Source organism: Eurosta solidaginis, chromosome X (assembly GCF_040869045.1).
Source record: "Eurosta solidaginis isolate ZX-2024a chromosome X, ASM4086904v1, whole genome shotgun sequence".
NCBI lineage: Eukaryota > Metazoa > Arthropoda > Insecta > Diptera > Tephritidae > Eurosta > Eurosta solidaginis.
This window is the reverse complement of record NC_090324.1, coordinates 26017238-26036531: the sequence shown is the minus strand read 5'-3', so window position 1 is coordinate 26036531 and position 19294 is coordinate 26017238. Positions and strand designations below refer to the sequence as shown.

At 39.3% G+C, this 19294-nt stretch overlaps 1 protein-coding gene across 1 annotated transcript in view; it reads left to right on the top strand.

Annotated features, from left to right (window-relative positions):
* The window catches only part of Syt7 (Synaptotagmin 7), a 1421749-nt gene that overhangs the window by 380885 nt on the left and 1021570 nt on the right, over positions 1-19294 (top strand). The window lies entirely within an intron of this gene.

The window sequence follows — 19294 nt, the reverse complement described above, 5'->3', positions numbered from 1 at the left end:
ATTAGATCGTGAGCTGCGTAATTTAATTCGGGAAAATTTTCGAGAGTTTGTCTCACAGTGCAGTGACAGGCAATCCTTTAATAGCGACACTTCGGTCATGGAATTCATAGGAAATGATTTTTGTGCCGTTAGCGGTGCGGATGATCGTATAAGCATACTAGAGGTAAAGCGCGCAGTTGAAGATCTTTTGAAGCAGAAACCGCAAAGTGACATTTTCCACAAATTTGATGGCAGCGGAGATGCAGCCCCATGCACTGGTACTTCAACGTAGGAAAAGGAGATAGCTACCGTTCGCGAAGATGGGCGTTTGAATATCGTCAATGCCAATGGTGTGCACACTGTATATTGCACTATCGGTGCGGACAGTGTATCGCTTATGGCTGTAAAATATATTAACCCGCATGAGATGCTTACAGCAAATCGTATGGATGGCATACGCATGTTTTTTGTACGTAGCTGCAGTGGGTGAAGTAGCTGTGACTGCTTTTATGACGTCTTGCGAAGAAGAGAAACGTTCGAATTATGGGTCTGCTCTTTTTCACCTCCCCCACAAGATGGGTTACGGGACTCTGAGCACATTACTACTTGAAACATAATTAATATCTGACCGTTATCGGAAAAAACTCGTTGACCAGGTAATTATAAACCCAGTAGCGCTGAATTTGATGACGAATTAGTTTCTCAGTCTTGTTTTGAAATTTGCAGGTGTGTCCAGGACATACATGCGAGGCAACTACACAAACAATTGCAGATCAAGAATCACGTTCCTCAAACGATGCATTAGCGATTGGACCGACGTTGCGACCAAGAACGTAAGTCGAATTTAATTTGGTGGAAACGACTACGTTAGTTTATAGTAAGTTCTTTTATACTGGTTTTGAAACGGTTTGACAAGCCAACCTAATGTAAACGCACGCAAGTCATTTTCAGTCAAAAATGTTTCATGCACATACAACTTGAATGAGAGCAGGCCAAATTGAATTTGCTGCGTGAAATCCTAACTCGATTTCCAATTTTTTGTTCTGCGTGACATTTAGATTTGACGTTTGCACCCATGCTTATTTGGGTTGGGGCAAAACGCCGATTGTTTGCGTGCGCAAAGAAACGCAGTGCGGTTTTATTAGGTTGGCTTGTGACCTATAAGGCGGATTTACATTACAATTATATGCCCTTAAAATTAAACTCTTCAGTACCAATAAAAAAATGAACTGTGCAAATAAATATTGATTTGAAAAATGTAGAAATTGCACACAACTTAAAATGTCAAACTAAATCAGATATCAGATCAAGTAAACTTGAAAAATGCATTTAAAACTTTTGATAGTAAACGTTATAGAGCTCAGGTCAGTTACTTTAGTCTGTTTAGATGTGATCTCTGTATCGTGTGACGTCCTAATCAAAAGCTGTATAAAACGGCGCATCTGTTAACATCGTCATTGACGGATGGAATGATTGAGCGTCAGATGCTGAAATATCTAAACCAGTCGGAAAGTTCGACAAAATGCGTATGAAAATCCTTTTAAATATAAAAATTATAGCGCTAAGAGCAGTAAAATTACTAAGCAGAGATGAGATATTAGATCCCATATTATCGTGTTAAACCAAACCCAAAGCTTTTTAAAGTATATCACGTGAGAAATCATAGCAAATCGTATTAAATGAAGTCACGTCGTATCATGTGTGTCCAAATCAGTTGATGCCAGATCATATGATTCAATTTGAAACAACGTTCGCCCATATGGCGATGTAAAACGTTTATGAACGTTGGGTCATAGGTACACCCCGCACACGTGCAGTAGTATGTGCGTCAAAATCTGAGAGGATGTTCATTGATTTTTAGTTGATGAACCTCAACGACGTATGCTCTTATCGACAAATAGCTGGCATTTCCACTATTTGCAAATGTCAATACTTCTAATGATGTAACATTGATTTCAAGTAATTATCCTTTTCAGAAGCTGGCGTCCGTGGCAGACCGTGAGTCTGCGTCAGGGTTCTCGTGTCCTCGCTCTGGGTGACCGAGTGAATTTTGGATGGGTTTTTAAAAATTATTAAATATAATGGGCCGAATGCCTTTAGGTTCTGTAGCGGGTTGCGTAACTGCTTTAGGATTGTTGGTTGGCCTCGTTTAGGGTGAACGAGAGCTGGGATATCGGTGTGTTGGCCTCGTTCGGGGTGAACGAGAGCTGGGTTATTTTCTGGCGCCTCGCTCTGGTTGAGCGAGTGAATTGTGGGGTTTTCTGCTCAGGGGGCCCCCGGTTAGTCTTGTTGAAAAAAAAAAAAACTTAGAAAAAAAATGTTTTTTGTTTGCGAGCTCTTGGTAAGCTCTCCCGCGTCTTCGTGCATCTCGCTCCCTTTCCCCATTGCCCAACAGTAGTCAGGTGTAGGATTCCCTCCGGCAGACTCGACACGACGAGACCGGGGGTAGAAAAAAAGAGAAAAATAAGATGTAGGATCGCCCTCCGGTAGACTCGCACCATCACGAGACCGGGGTGGTTGATTATAATTAGGGCCTCGGGAGCGACGCAAGCTTAGGGATAGCGGGGCATCACGGCGCGTGGTTGAACGCGTCTTTATGTCCCGAGCTCCCTTTCCCCATTGCCATCGCGTAGTACGCCTTAGGTTTCCCCTCCGGTAGACTCGCACCCTCACGAGACCGGGGGGTTGATGATAATATATGGCTCGGGAGAAACACAAGCTTAGGGATAGAGAGACACGAAGACGCGGGTTCCTTAAGATGCTTTCGATGCTATCACTAACCGTGGGCCTCTAATTGTAGGTAGTCGGGGGAAATAGTGTTGTGGTTTTCTGGGGTTTTGTGAGGCGGAATTTTGCCCCTTACATTTCCTCCTCCTGGTCGTGGGACGGAAGGAGTACCAATTTCGAAATTGGTCTAGTTATTTGTCCCTTGGTTGTCTGGACGTCAACAACACGCACACGGTTGTCAGAGCCTGGGTGTATGTTGATGATCCTCCCCATTCTCCACTCGTTAGGTTGGAGGTTATCCTCCTTGATAACGACCAGGTCTCCGGATTTTAAATTGGATTGTGGATGTTTCCACTTATATCGTTTCTGGATCTCGGTGAGATATTCCGATTTCCATCTTTGGCAGAAAGTATGATGCAAGGCCTTCATTTTTTGCCATCTGTTGACTATTGAGGCAGGATTCTCGTCACAGTCGAGTTCGGGTGGAGCTAACGGATGCCCACCCACAAGAAAATGGCCTGGAGTAAGCGGCTCCAGGTCGGAAGGTTCATTTGATGAGGGACTCAGTGGTCTAGAGTTAAGACATGCCTCTATTCGGCATAACAGGGTCGTAAACTCCTCGAAGGTATATTTATGGTCGGACGCGATTTTTTTATAGTGGGTTTTAAAACTTTTTACCCCTGCCCCCCACAAGCCTCCCATGTGAGGAGCACCTGGGGGTATGAAATGCCATGCGAGAGTTTGGTAGCTATATTTATTCATGGTATCGTCCCTCGCTTCCCGAAGAAATGTCTTGAACTCCGATCTCAAGGATCGTGAAGCTCCGACAAAGTTTGTGCCGTTGTCGGAGTAGACGTTTTTTGGGCATCCTCGTCTGGATACAAATCTGGAAAAGGCAGCCAAGAAGGACCCGGTACTAAGGTCGTTTGTCGCTTCAAGATGAATAGCTTTCGTTGAAAAGCAGACCAATAAACATACATATCCCTTTGAGGTCCGACACCCTCTCCCTCGGCAGGACTTTATGTCAAAAGGTCCGGCGAAATCTACCCCTGTATTTGTGAAGGCCCTGGCAAAAGTGGTGCGCTCCTTGGGAAGGATGCCCATGAGTTGAGTTTGTGCCTGCTTCTTGTAAATAGTACACACTTTACATTTGTGGATGACAGACCTAATCATGGTTTTAACACGCGGTATCCAGTACTGAGTGCGAATAAAGCGTAGCATCAGCTGGTTTTCTCCATGGAGGGAGATCTTATGTATAAACTCAACTAGGAGTCTGGATAGCCGACAAGTGTACGGCAGGATAATTGGGTGTCGTTCGTTGTAGGGCATATCTTTGGATGCGTTAATCATACCACCAGTTCTGATTATACCATCAGAATCGATAAATGGGTTTAAGGGTAAATTTTCTCTCTTCCCATGAATTGGTTTCCCTGACTTCAAGTTGGCATACTCTGCTTGATAATATTTCCTTTGGCATATAGCTATCAATCGTTGTGACGTAGTTTCGATTTCATCAGGTGCGATTGTATGAGACTGCCTATTGAAGGAAACTCTAGTTTTGGGATGTGTTCGGCGGGAAAATCGAAAAATGTAAGATATATCCCGCAGCGCCCTTGAAAGGTCGGAGAACCTATCAAGGATGTTAGGGTTGTTGTTTACTGACGCTGCATGAACCTTTATCCGCTTTTCCTCCATTGACGTGTTGTATTCGGTGTCTTGTGCTGGCCAGTGGGAATTGTCTTCTTGCAGCCAAGAAGGTCCCTGCCACCACAACGAATTGTTGACCAAATCTGACGCTTGTAGTCCTCTGCTCCCTAAGTCCGCTGGGTTAGATTCCGAGTCAACGTGAAGCCAGTCCTTATTACCGACCATATCGAGGATCTTGGGATTCGATGTGCGACGAAGGTTGACCAAGTACAGGGCGGCTTGCGTATCCATGCGAGTACGATGGTTGAATCCGTCCAGAGGCGAACTTTTACTGGTCCCAAATGAATATGTCGGAATATTGATTCCATCATTTCTGCGAGAAGCACGGCGCCGCAGAGTTCTAAACGTGGTAGCGAGATGGTTTTCACTGGAGCTACTCTGGTTTTTGCTAAGAGTAAGTGTATGAAAACCTGATCGTCTCTTTTTACGCGCATATATATCGCTGCAGAATATGCTTTCTCGGAAGCGTCACAGAAACCGTGGATTTCTATTTCGCCTTCCGGGGAAAAATTTACTCACCGCGGTATCCGTATGTTATCTATTTCGCCATAGTGTTGGGTGAAGGTTTTCCACCGTTCTAATGTATTTGGTGAGACAGGCTCATCCCATCCGGTGCCTTCTAACCAAATATTCTGCATTAATATTTTCGCCACTATGACCATTGGGGCGAGCCACCCTAATGGGTCGAACAGCTTGGCGATGGCTGACAATATTTCTCGCTTAGTTAGTTTTTCTGGATCCTCCAGTGGTCCTGCTTTAAAATAAAAGAGATCGGAGTGCGCATTCCATCTTATGCCCAATGCCTTCACGGTGCTGGTGTCTTCGAACGCCAGAAAGTCTTCGCTTAGTCGATCAGTTTTCGGGATGTCTTTTAGAACTGCCTCCGAGTTTGATGTCCATTTCCGAAGTGGAAAACCAGCTGACTGTAGTGCCTGTCGTATTTCATCCCTTGCCTTAATGGCCGATGCGATGGTGTGTCCTCCCGCTAATACGTCGTCTACATACATGCATTCTCGCAGGATGCTCGATGCTGTTGGATGGGAATTTTCCACATCGTCCGCTAGCTGTAGAAGCGTTCTGATGGCCAGGTATGGAGCGCAGTTAACTCCGAACGTCACAGTCTTTAACTCGTAGAGGCCTATTGGTTCACTAATGTCTTTTCGGAAAACAATCCTCTGAAATTTGGTATGGTTGGCATCCATCCAAATTTGCCTATACATTTTTTCTATATCGCTATTGAAGACATATCGATAGAGTCTCCAACGCAGAATAAGAATTGGGAGATCTGCTTGTAGTATTGGACCAGGTAGGAGAATGTCGTTTAGACTGCTGCCATTGGCCGTCGGGCTTGAGGCATTGAAAACGACTCGGACTTTCGTCGTTATACTTTCTGCTTTGACAACGGCGTGGTGTGGCAGAAAGTAATTATTTGTTTCATCTGCTGCGACGACACTGCTGATTTGTTTCATATGTCCAAGAGTCTCGTATTCTGAGAGTACCCTAATATATTCTTTCCCTAAGTCCGGATTTTTTATTAACCGGGACTCGTTTCGGTAGTATTGTGAGAATTCGCGCTTAAGGGATCCTCCTAAACTCAGCTCTTCTGAGTAGCCTTGCTTGAATGGGAGGGATACTATATACCTCCCATCTTCGTTTCTTCTTGTTGTTTCTTTATACAGCTGTTCGCAATATGCGTCATCTGCATTAATGCTTTTGCCTTTTGGCAAATTTTCTAACTCCCAGAAAGCTTTTAGTTGGTTGTCCAGCGCGACTTCGTTGTAAAACGACACAATGTTCTTTGTTGGATTCGGTGCTTCAATACGACCGGTTAGTATCCAACCGAACACTGTCTCTTGGGCCAGAAGTGTATTAAGTACATTCTTTTTTAGACCGCTTAGTATAATTTGGGGAATATATCGCCACCAAGTATGAGGTCTACATCTTCATTGACGTAGAACCTCTTGTCTGCTAAAACTAAGCCTGGGAACGCCTGCATCGTCATTGTTTCGACATGGCAGGATGGCAGATTCCCAGTTAGTTTGGCTAAAATTAGAACAGGAGTAGTCAAGCTAAAGCATGGGTCCACTGGTGAACGTAGCTCGATGGTGGATGCCTCTTTAACTTGAGCAGATACTGCGTTGGTGATGCCTGAAACTTGGGCATGCATTTTCCTTGCCGGCAAATTGATTCTGCGTTTTAGTCTATCTGTCATGAAAGAGCATTCAGACCCTGAATCAATTAATGCCCGCGCGGAGAAGTCGGTACCATTATGATGAATGTGTACGCGAGCAGTTCCTAATAGCACGCCTGTGCTGGAATTAGCATGACAGGATTTTACATTCTGGTTCGCAGAAGAATTTGGTTGCCCCGATTCCTGTCTTCTTTGTGCTTGTGCTGAAGTTGACGGGATATGATCCGCGTCTTTGAAAGGATTGCGCCTCGTAGTTTGCTGAACTGTATCCGCATGCAAGAGCGTGTGGTGACGAGAATGGCATTTGGCGCAGTTGTACGAACTGGTGCACCTCGTCACTGTGTGTCCTGGGGATAAACAGTTCAGGCATCCCCCCGTGGATTTGATGAAGTTGATTCTCTCCACTGGGGTCAGATCACAGAATCGGGGACAATTCCGTAACCTGTGTTCAGCTTTGCACATTTTGAAAAACCCTTGATGTTGATTTTGAGGTAGCTTTGGATACCTTCGTTTGGAAGGCACCAAGTCTTTTTATGGGGGTTTCGGTTGTATGCCGAGTATTCGCTGGCTTTTGTCCCTTTTGGGCGTTAGTGCCGGTGAAGCTAGACACTGTTTCCAGTGTCTGAAACCTATTTGATAGAAATTTGTCCATATCTTCCCATTTAGATATGTCCATTTTATGGTCTATGCTTTGTTCCCATAGAGCCAGGGTACTTTCCGGTAACTTTGTCGAACACAAATAAGTTAGTATTGCATCCCAATTGGATGTGTCGATTTTGTGACACTTGAGGGACGATAGACAATTGTTTATATCGCTATGTAATTTCTTTAACGCGCTCCCACACTCACTCTCTACCTTCTTTAAATTAAAAAGAATTTGCAATTGCGTGTTGACTAATATACGCTTGTTTTCATATCTTTCGCAGAGGTTTTTCCAGGCCATATCGAACCCATCATTTGTTAGAGGGCATTTTTTTACAATATCTTTGGCCTCGCCCTGTGTTTTGTTGTTCAGATGGAATAGTTTTTCCACCCCCTGTAGGTCGGAATTATTTATGTATATGGCCGTAAACAGGTCACGAAAGGTTGGCCATGATAAATAGTCACCTTTGAAAATCTCCGTGTCGCAAGGAGGGAGGCGGATCTTATGCCCGCGAGGTGCGGCTGGGGGTACTTGCTCAGAGATAGCAATATTTTCTACCTTTTTAAATTTCTCTGCCTCAGCAGATACTGCGGATAAGCATCGCATATATATTGAGTAGGTAGTCATATGCTTTTTCCGGATGGCCAACACATCATTTGCGTCGACATCTTCTGATCCCATCAGTGAGTCAAACACAGACTTAACCTTCTTCCTTGCTGTATCGCAAGAGTGTGCTTGTTATGACTTTCCTCTGGAATAAGGCTGTACTGCTGTTCAAACTCTGAGATTAACTCAGCTGATCGGACATAATTTTCCATTTTCTCAACAAATTATTCCTACCCAACTAAAAACAAATTAATTCTTTGAACAAAAAAAGAAACAATGCTTTGAAAAGTCGCTTTTATTTATTTATTTTAGATTTGGCCGACTTGTCTGATATTTTCTCAAAAGTGAAGATAGGTAATGGTGTAACCTATTGCCACCCGCACGTATATATATGTATGTATGTATCGGTGTGTGTAAATAAATTTGCAGATTATTTGTGCTGTCAGACAGAGAGCAGGGGGAGTAACACCAATGTGTGCTGTGTGAGGCAAAGGGGGCCACTCGCCACTTCAATCTTTAATTTTATTAAGTGCGCGCGTTGATATAAAACTCGACGAAAAGTGTGAAATCGTGAAATAGATCTTATGCAACAAAGAACAAAAAACTGTGTAACAAAATTGATTAAGGAAATTAGTGACGCAAAAGAAATTAAATTTTGCCGCAGTCAAATGGCGTGAAATTTTTGTGAAAGTGAGGTTATGTGCACCTCTTCCCTGTGCTGTGTCTGGAGAGCCTTACCGCTGGTGGGGGGACAGACCAGATAGTCACAAGGAATCTTAACCGACGTTAATGCAACGCGTTTGCACTTATTTTCTTTTTTGGCACTACACAGTTTTTTCACACTTTTCGCGGTTAACTGCAATCACGTATGGCACTTTAAATGATTTTTTGCACTTTTTATTTATTGTTTTTAACCAACCAAAAAAATGTGGCAAGAAATATTGCACTTACTCTGGCTTTTTATGGCGATTTGTATAGTGGTGCTTATGTGGTAAGATGGCTTGATGTCTTGCAGTGGCTTCCGCTCGCTGTCGATTGCTCAGTGATTGACGCTGATGTGAAAATAATACTTTTTTCCCGGATAAATGTTTTATGAGGAATTTTTAAGTGTGTGCGATCAGCTATGATTTTAATGTCACCAAAAGAATTTTACCACCAAAGTGTACCACCAAACGTGTATTTCAGCTTCTTAAAAGAATTTTACCATCAAAGTGTATATAGAAGATTTTGTGTGGATGTGGACTGTATATAGGCGCTCTGTTCTAATTCCTGGTGAGAAGGACCAAATGTTCGGCCTGAGTGCGTCGTAAACCGGCAGTGGGTAGGCGCACAAGGGTCGATCTCGCTCAATGGATGATGCACTCAAAAGGAAATAAAGAAGAACACGGGAGGAGTTTCCTCGTTATAAAAATGCACTTTATTGGGTAGAGGTAAAATAAACTTGTTACAATATTACCTGAATATGCTGGAACACAGTGGAGATCGCTGGCGGCAGATGATAGCTGGTTGGCTGTTGAAATCAAAGAGGCTGGTTGTATAGCAAGCTGCAACCGTTGACCCGCAAAATCCTCCGTTTTGGAGGGGAAGGCACCCACACATCAACCCCGACATGCATATGCATGAGTGCTGACAAAAACACACATACACGTACATGTACATGCATGCACATGCATGTGGCGGTGAGGGTGTGGGTGGTTACAAATTAATTCGAGTATCGAGTATCGATTCGCAGGGTTGCATTGGGGGGATCGCAGACAGATGCGGAAAAAGTTAGGCATCCTGCCTAAACAGTATCCTTTACCACATATTCACGATTTAACAATTGATTTAAAAAACAAACAATTTTTTTCCAAAATTGATCTTGTGCGTGCTTACCACCAAATTCCAATGGCAGAAGAAGACATTCATAAAACTGCAATAACTACCCCTTTTGGAATGTTTGAATTCGTAAGAATGCCTTTCGGTTTACGAAATAGTGCTCAAACTTTCCAACGCTTTATTAATGAAGTATTTTCTGATTTCGATTTTGTATTTACATACATTGATGACATTCTTATTGCCAGTGATAATGAAGATCAACATACAAATCATTTAAAATCAGTTTACAAAAGACTTGAAGAATATAATTTAAATATCAAACCTTCAAAATGTACTCTCGGTGTAAATAAATTAAATTTTTTAAGTTACGAAATTTCAGGCGAAGGTCATAAACCATCTTTAGATAGAATTGAAATCATAGCAAATTTTGAAAAACCAATTTCTATAAATAAATTACAAAAATTTTTAGGTATGATAAATTACTATCACAGATATATTAAAATGTTAGCAACAGAACTTAGTCCTCTGCATGAAATGTTAACACATGCAATTAAAAACAAACTCAAACAATTAAATTGGACAAATGAAACCACAACAGCTTTCGAAAATGTTAAAAACTTTTTGCTAAAAATACTTTACTTAAACATTTCGACAAAAATGGTACTTTATCATTTGCAGTAGATGCATCAAATGTTGCTATTGGAGCAGTTCTTCAACAAACTAGCAATAATATACTAGAACCCTTAGCTTATTTTTCAAGAAAATTAACTACAACAGAAACTAAATATTCAACATTTGATCGTAAACTTTTGGCAATTTATAATTCAATTAAACATTTTAAACATTTTCTTGAAGGTAGAACTTTTACAATTTATACTGATCATAAACCTTTAATTCATGTTCTAAATTCTAAAGTAGATAGATCTCCTCGTCAACTACGTCATCTTGAATATATTGCTCAATTTACAAATGATATTCAATATATACGTGGAAAAGACAACATAGTTGCCGATACACTTTCCCGTATTCCAGAAATAAATGCAATTTCAACTCAAAATATAAATTTAGAAACTTTATATAAAGAACAGCAAACTGATACATTTTTACAAAAAACCATTTCTGATCCAAATTCTAAAAATAATTTAAAATAAATTCATATTCCAGTTATTAATTTAAACATATGGTGTGATGTTTCTCTACAACCTTTTCGACCTTATGTTCCACATTCTATGAGAAGAATTATATTTGACAAAATTCACTCATTATCTCATCCAAGTATAAGAACAACTAGAAAATTAATTCAAAATAAATATTATTGGCCTAACATGCGTAAAGAGATTAACGATTGGACTTCATCTTGCATCAATTGTCAAAAATCCAAAATTTCAAGACATACTAAATCTCCTATCCAAAAAATTCAAATACCATTAGGCCGTTTTGAACATATTCATATGGATATTGTTGGACCTCTTCCAGTTTCAAATTGAAATTGTTATATTTTAACAATTATTGACAGATTTTCACGTTGCCCTGAAGCTTATCCGCTTAAAGATATTTCAACAAATACTATAGTAAAAACTTTTATTCAAAATTATATACCACGATTTGGTATACCATTAAATATTACAGTAGATCAAGGTTCACAATTCACCTCAAAATTTTTTACAGAATTAACTAAAATTTTAAGTTCTCATAAAATTCATACATCTCCTTACCATCCCCAAGCAAATGGCATGATAGAGAGATTTCATCGAACTTTAAAAGCAGCAATTATAGCATCAAACGACTCGATTCATTGGTCTGACATTTTACCATTCATTCTACTTGGTTTACGAACTTCTATTAAAGAAGATTTAAAATGTTCATCTGCTGAACTTGTTTATGGCAAAACACGTAGAATACCTGGTGAATTAATTATTTCAAATAGTAATAAAGAACATGATTTTTCTAATGACGCTCTTCATAAAATAAGAGAATATTTTTCGCTTGTTCGTTCTAAAGTTTTTCATCATAACAAAGAAAATTTTTTCGTTCCTAAACAATTAGAAAATTGTGAGTATGTTTTTGTTAAAGTTCTTCGTAAATCTAATTTAGAATCACCTTATGAAGGACCTTTTAAAGTTATCTCTAAGAAACATAAAATATTTACAATTCAATACAAAAATACTATTAAAAATATTTCAATTGATTTACTTAAACCAGCAAACATACTTATTAACACTAATTTAAATAGAAATACATTAAACAACAAAAAACAAAAAAAGGGGGACTACAGCTGAAATCTTACAGACTATTCCAGAGTACGAACGGTACAATTATGAAGCATTGATGGCCGCTCTCGAGAGACGTCGCGGAAGCGAGCATAGGAAACAGATATATCAAATTGAGTTGCAAAATCGCTACCAAAAAGCGAACGAGACTTTGAAGGAGTTTTCGTCGGACGTCGAAAGGCTGGCTCATCTAGCAAATGCGGACGCACCCGTGGAATACACCGAGAGGGTAAAAATCCAGATCTTCATAAATGGCATACGAGATGTGGAAACGAGCTACATATGCGAAACCAAAACTAACATTTGCTGAAACGGTATCGCATGCACTGACCCAGGAAACAGCCTCACTTTTGAGTAAGCCAGCGTACAAAGCTCATCGGGTGGAAGTGGAAAGGCCAGACTGGATAGACACAATTTTGGAAGCACTGAAGGGGCCACAACAGAAAAATGCTGGAGTTATGAAATGTTTCAAGTGCGGCAACCAATCATCATGTACACACATATATACAAGGCAACTTAGAGATACTCACAAACGCATGTCATCATCAGCCGAAATAGTACTCACATATAAACACGCATATGGCTACAAACTACAAATATAAATGTATATGGCTGGCAACCAAGCATGAAGCTCACGAAATTATTAGAACTTAGGAGAAATGGGTAAATGAAGAAACCGAGAGCATAAAAGCAGCGAAAGCTGAGGCATGACGAAGCAGTTTTAATAAAGCACGCTATTGATTGTGAAGTGTTGTTTTGAAGTACTCTCAAAGTACTGTAATAAAGACAATTTTGCATTACTAAATATTGGAGTTATTTATTCAACAGTTTAGCGACTCGAACGTTAGCAGAAGGTTGCAAATAAGCGGAATTTCACAAAATTTGTTACAATATTAAGTCAGAATGCATATAATAATAATCCTTGTATGTATACTAGACTGGGTTGATATCGCGCCATCGATTTTTCTATAGGATTTGGGCTCAGGAAAAAAAGTTCCACTATGCATACTCAAAAAAATAATTTTCGAGCCTTCGAAAAAAAATGGCGAAAGCGCAAATTTTTCGACCAAAACACACCCCAAAACCCAAAAAATATTTTTTGTTTTTCAAAAAACTGTTGTAAAAATGTTGGCGATAACAGTTTTTTGGAAAAAAAATTCTTTTTTTGGATTTTGGGGAGGTTTTTTGGGCAAAAAATTTACCCAAAATCCAAAAAAAAATATTTTTTGGGTTTTGGGGAGTGTTTTGGTCGAAAAATTTACGCTTTCGCCATTTTTTTCCGAAGGCTCGAAAATTATTTTTTGGGTATGCATAGTGGAACTTTTTTTCCTGAGCCCAAATCCTATCGAAAAATCGGTGGCGCGATATCAACCCAGTTTAGTATACATACAAGGATTATTATATGCATTCTGACTTAATATTGTAACAAATTTTGTGAAATTCAGCTTATTTGCAACCTTCTGCTAACGTTCGAGTCGCTAAACTGTTGAATAAATAACTCCAATATTTGGTAATGCAAAATTGTCTTTATTACAGTACTTTGAGAGTACTTCAAAACAACACTTCACAATCAATAGCATGCTTAATTAAAACTGCTTCGTCATACCTCAGCTTTCGCTGCTTTTATGTTCTCGGTTTCTTCATTTACCCATTTCTCCTAAGTTCTAGTAATTTCGTGACCTTCATGCTTGGTTGCCAGCCATATACATTTATATTTGTAGTTTGTAGCCATATGCGTGTTTATATGTGAGTACTACTTCGGCTGATGATGACATGCGTTTGTGAGTATCTCTAAGTTGCCTTGTATGTATGTGTGTACATGATGATTGGTTGCCGCACTTGAAACATTTCATAACTCCAGCATTTTTCTGTTGTGGCCCCTTCAGTGCTTCCAAAATTGTGTCTATCCAGTCTGGCCTTTCCACTTCCACGCGATGAGCTTTGTACGCTGGCTTACTCAAAAGTGAGGCTGTTTCCTGGGTGAGTGCATGCGATACCGTTTCAGCAAATGTTAGTTTTGGTTTCGCATATGTAGCTCGTTTCCACATCTCGTATGCCATTTATGAAGATCTGGATTTTTACCCTCTCGGTGTATTCCACGGGTGCGTCCGCATTTGCTAGATGAGCCAGCCTTTCGACGTCAGACGCAAACCCCTTCAAAGTCTCGTTCGCTTTTTGGTAGCGATTTTGCAACTCAATTTGATATATCTGTTTCCTATACTCGCTTCCGCGACGTCTCTCGAGAGCGGCCATCAATGCTTCATAATTGTACCGTTCGTACTCTGGAATAGTCTGTAAGATTTCAGCTGTAGGCCCTTTCAATGCCACGAACAGTGCAGCAACTTTATCTTCAGCATTCCAGTTGTTCACTGCTGATGTCTTCTCAAATTGAAGCTTAAAGACCAGGAAAGGAACAGATCCGTCAAAAGATGGAGTTTTTACCTTCGGTTTGATTGCTGAAACAGCTGGGCTATTTAGTTGCAGGTCCTGTATATGACCTTTTAAAGCATCTACCTCTGTCTGAAATTGCGCCATTTTTGCAACCTGCGCTTCCAGTTTTGATGATACCTGTTCTAAAATTTCTGCCGACATTTCAGATATACGTGCCTCTTGTGCTTCCAATTGAGATGCCATATATGTCTTTTGGTCTTCCAGTTGAGATGACACTTACGACGTCATTTCTGAAATCCTAGTTGGGATGCCATATATGTGTCTTCTGTTCATCTAGTTGTGATGACATGTTGATATGTATGATATTTGTGATGACATTTCAGACATTTGTGCCGATATTGCAGCCAAATTGTTCGCCATTTTTTGAATATTCAGAGTTTAAGTTTTTTTGCAATCGGTATGCGCCCTGGAAGTCATTAGAACATCAAATAATAAAATTTGGAAAATTTCTCCTTTATATTCTTCGAAATTAATCAAAAATTTTATGACTGAAATTAATTATTATTTTTATTAAACCACATAAAATTTAATAAGATCGGGTTTAATAATCCTCGGATTTGAATTTTTTTTTTTCGATTTTGACTTTGGGCCTACGTCTACTTTACTACGCTACTTTATCTATATCCGTGCGCTACTACAATAATTTTTTTTAATTATTTAAATAACTTTTGTTTGAGTTTAAAAGGCTATGTCAGATTTCGAAACTGAGCTTAAAATAAGACAATTAGTAACGAAGCGAATTTTACAAAAACCACCATTGTCGACGAATGCAAACAAATTAAAAGAATATAAGCTTTCACTCATTAAATCATATAATAATATAGTGTTATATATTACACTGAAAGAAAAAGACTGGTAAAATCAACCGAAATACTATCAATTCAACCGAAATTTCTGTTAATTTTTATCCATCGCAAAAAGATGTTGATTCAACTCCGCACAAATCGTTGATTCGTAATTGACCGTTTTAGTAGTCAAATGAACAAAAAAGTTGTTGCGACTGCTTTGTACGAAAGTACATATGTTGCCATATACATAAATAAATAAATGTAAGGCGCGATAACCTCCGAAGAGATCTAAGGCCGAGCTCCTCTCTTCCAATTTGCGTCGTGCTCCTCTTGATTTTCCCTACAAATTGGCCGGTAAGGACCTACATGTTTTATGCCGACCCCGAACGGCATCTGCAAAGCAGATCAGTTTTCACTGAGAGCTTTTCATGGCAGAAATACACTTGGAGCGCTTGCCAAACACTGCCGAGGGGCAACCCCGCTTATAGAAATTTTCTTCTAACTGAAAAACCTTATTTCTAAAATTTTGATGTCGCTTTGCCCGGGGTGCGAACCCAGGGCATACGGTGTGGCAGGCGGGGAACGCTACCATCACACCACGGTGGCCATGTACATACATACGTAAATATGTGAATACATAAATACACAAGCTTGCTACATATACGTGCATATGTACACACTTATTAAGCGAACTTTAATTGGGCTTACATCAAATATGCTGGCACACATTAAACATTTATACACTTTATTATTTAGTTTTATTAAACGCACTTTCACCAAATTTTATATTTTATTATTTATTTAATTTATGGTTTTGAACTTCGCTTTGCAAATAGAAATGAAAATAGTAGTCACAAAACTGATTCTCAATTCTTTCAGTTGCAGCTCAGCTCATTCTCAATTTCTTCTCTCGAATGTAGTTGCCACACTTGATTATTTCGAACTTGTAGTATAAATGTTTGACATTAAATAGAGAACATGTAAGTTATAGAAAAGTAAGGAATCAAATCACTAGAAGGAAATTCACCACTGGAGTAACCTTACATGTAATTCGGCAAGTTTAATTTTCGTAACACTTTAAGTTGAAACGATTCCAAAACAACTCAAACTTTTATGTTGTTGGAAGCATCAACATTAAAAAACGATGTTTTTTATTATCTTATTAAATTCGTTCGCGTGAGTGAAAATTCGTAGAAACTTGAACAAAGTGTTACTAACTTTGGAAAATTCCTGTTCGTTCAAACAAAACTTTTGCAACAAGAGGGCGCAATTTTGCATTTCGATTGGAGGAGAAGTTGCAAAATTATACCCGATAAATAGGTGTCCCGGTATATCATAATTTTTTGCACAGTAAATTCAAAAAAGGGTCTTTTTCTTTCTTGTATTGATAACTGAAAAATCAGTTTTTTTATGTTTTCCCATTTTGTGTGTTTTTTCGATTTGGTCTTTTTCTTATTTTGAAATTTTTTTTAAACAACTGGCATCGTCATAAGTACAAAGTAGAGAGCGCAGTGAGCGTAAAATTCTCTTTGAAATTTGCTCATATATTGACTGTTGATCGCTGTTGAAATGACCAGTGAGATCAGTTGTGTTAACAGAAAAATTAGTTAGATTGACCAGGAGTCTATCAATTTTACAGAATTTTGTTAACTTAAGAACGACAATTTCGCGTGACAAAGAACTTGGTCGAATTAACCATAATTCGATCAATTTCAACCAATCTCCGTTAAGTCAAGAACAACAGAACCGATTTGTTGATTTTACTAGCACCATTTCTTTCAGTGTATTTATAATAGTTCAGACTATAACCTCAAATAATCACAGGCAAAGTTGTCACGCTGTAAAGAACAATTAATTAAATGCTTTGATCGTTTAAAGTGCCAAACAAAAGTCCCTATAGAATCATTAGCGACTATTGGTGAAGACGAGTCAGACGAAGAATTTTTCGATTTAAATTCTCAAAATTCAGAAAGTTTTAATACAAAATCAAGTTTATTATTGCCTTCGGAAAATCAATCAGCAGAAAGTAATTCACCTAATATTTTTTTCGAGTTTAAACATCTTTTTGAAATGGCAACAAAAGAAAATTTTCGTTGGACCTTGCGCTTCAACCATACGTGAAAACAAGTAAGGAAGGCTAAGTTCGGGTGTAACCGAACATTACATACTCAGCTGAGAGCTATGGAGACAAAATATGGGAAAATCACCATTTAGGAAAATGAACCCAGGGTAACCCTGGAATGTGTTTGTATGACATGTGTATCAAATGGAAGGTATTAAAGGGTATTAAAGGAGGGAGTGGGCCATAGTTCTATAAGTGGACGCCATTTAAGGATATCGCCATAAAGGTGGACCAGGGCTGACTCTAGAATTTGTTTGTACGATATGGGTATCAAATGAAAGGTGTTAATGAGTATTTTAAAATGGAATGGGCCTTAGTTCTATAGGTGGATCCCTTTCGAGATATCTCCATAAAGGTGGACCAGGGTTGACTCTAGAATGCGTTTGTACAATATGGGTATCAAACGAAAGGTGAAAATGAGTATTTTAAAAGAGAGTGGGCCTTAGTACTATACGTGGATTCCTTTTCGAGATATCGCCATAAAGGTGGACCAGGGGTGACTCTAGAATGCGTTTGTACAATATGGATATCAAACGAAAGGTGTTAATGAGTATTTTAAAAGGGAGTGGGCCTTAGTTCTATGGGAGGACGCCTTTTCGAGATATCGCCATAATGGTGGACCAGGGGTGACTCTAGAATTTTTTTGTACGATACGAGTATCAAATGGAAGTGTTAATGCATATTTTAAAAGGGAGTGGGTCTTAGTTCTATAGGTGGACGCCTTTTGAAGATATCACCATAAAGGTGGACCAGGGGTGACTCTAGAATTTGTTTGTACGATCTAGGTATCAAATGAAAGGTGTTAATGCGTATTTTAAAAGGGTGTGGGCCTTAGTTCTATTGGTGGACGCCTTTTCGAGATATAGCCATAAAGGTGGACCAGGGGTGAATCTAGAATTTGTTCCTACGATATGGGTATCAAATGAAAGGTGTTAATGAGTATATTAAAAGGTAGTTGGCCTTAGTTCTATGGGTGGACGCCTTTTCGAGATATCGCCATAAAGGTGGACCAGCTCTAGAATTTGTTTCTACGATATGGGAATCAAATGAAAGGTGTTAATGAGAGTTTTAAAAGGGAGTGGGCCTTAGTTCTATTGGTGGACGCCCTTTCGAGATATCGCCTTAAAGGTAGGCCAGGGGTGACTCTAGAATTCGTTTCTACGATATGGTTATCAAACGAAAGGGGAGTGCTACGAAATCCCAAAAAAAAAAATACCCAAACACAAAATCCCCAAAGAAAAAAAAATACCCAAACACATAATCCCCATATTCAAAATCCCCAAATTCAAAACCCCAAATCAATATCCCCAAACAAAAAATCCCAGTGCTATGATAAACATCATGACCGTGTAAAAATTAGCAATATCTTTTTCCTCTTTCATTCATATTTATGTATGTATAACTATATATTCACGTTTTGGCAATACATATTTTTACTTATCCATATATAGGACTGCTAGTCGCTCTAATTCGAACAAGCTAACAGAAGCGTGTACTACGCAGAAGGACATCACCGTAGCCACGGTTATACCACACACCCGGACTTGGCATGGCGTAGCCCAGGGTTATTTTTTATAAGCGCGGCCGAAGGCCGCCTATGCAGAAAGTTGGTATGGATTATTATCCTTTTTTGGTCGCGGCGATTTTAAACCTAATTTGTATTTATTTCACACATAAAATGGGGATTATGAGTTTGGGGATTTTGATTTTGGGAATTTTAATTTGGGGATTTTGTTTTGGGGATTTTGAATTTGGGGATGACGTGGTAGACCCAAACGAAAGGTGTTAATTAGTATTTTAAAAGGGAGTGGGCCTTAGTTCTATAGGTGGACGCCTTTTCGAGATATCGCCATAATGTTGGACCAGGGGTGACTCTAGAATTTTTTTGTACGATATGGGTATCAAATGAAAGATGTTAATGAGTATTTTAAAAGGGAGGGGGCCTTAGTTCTATAGGTGGACGCCTTTTCGAGATATGGTTATATAGGTGGA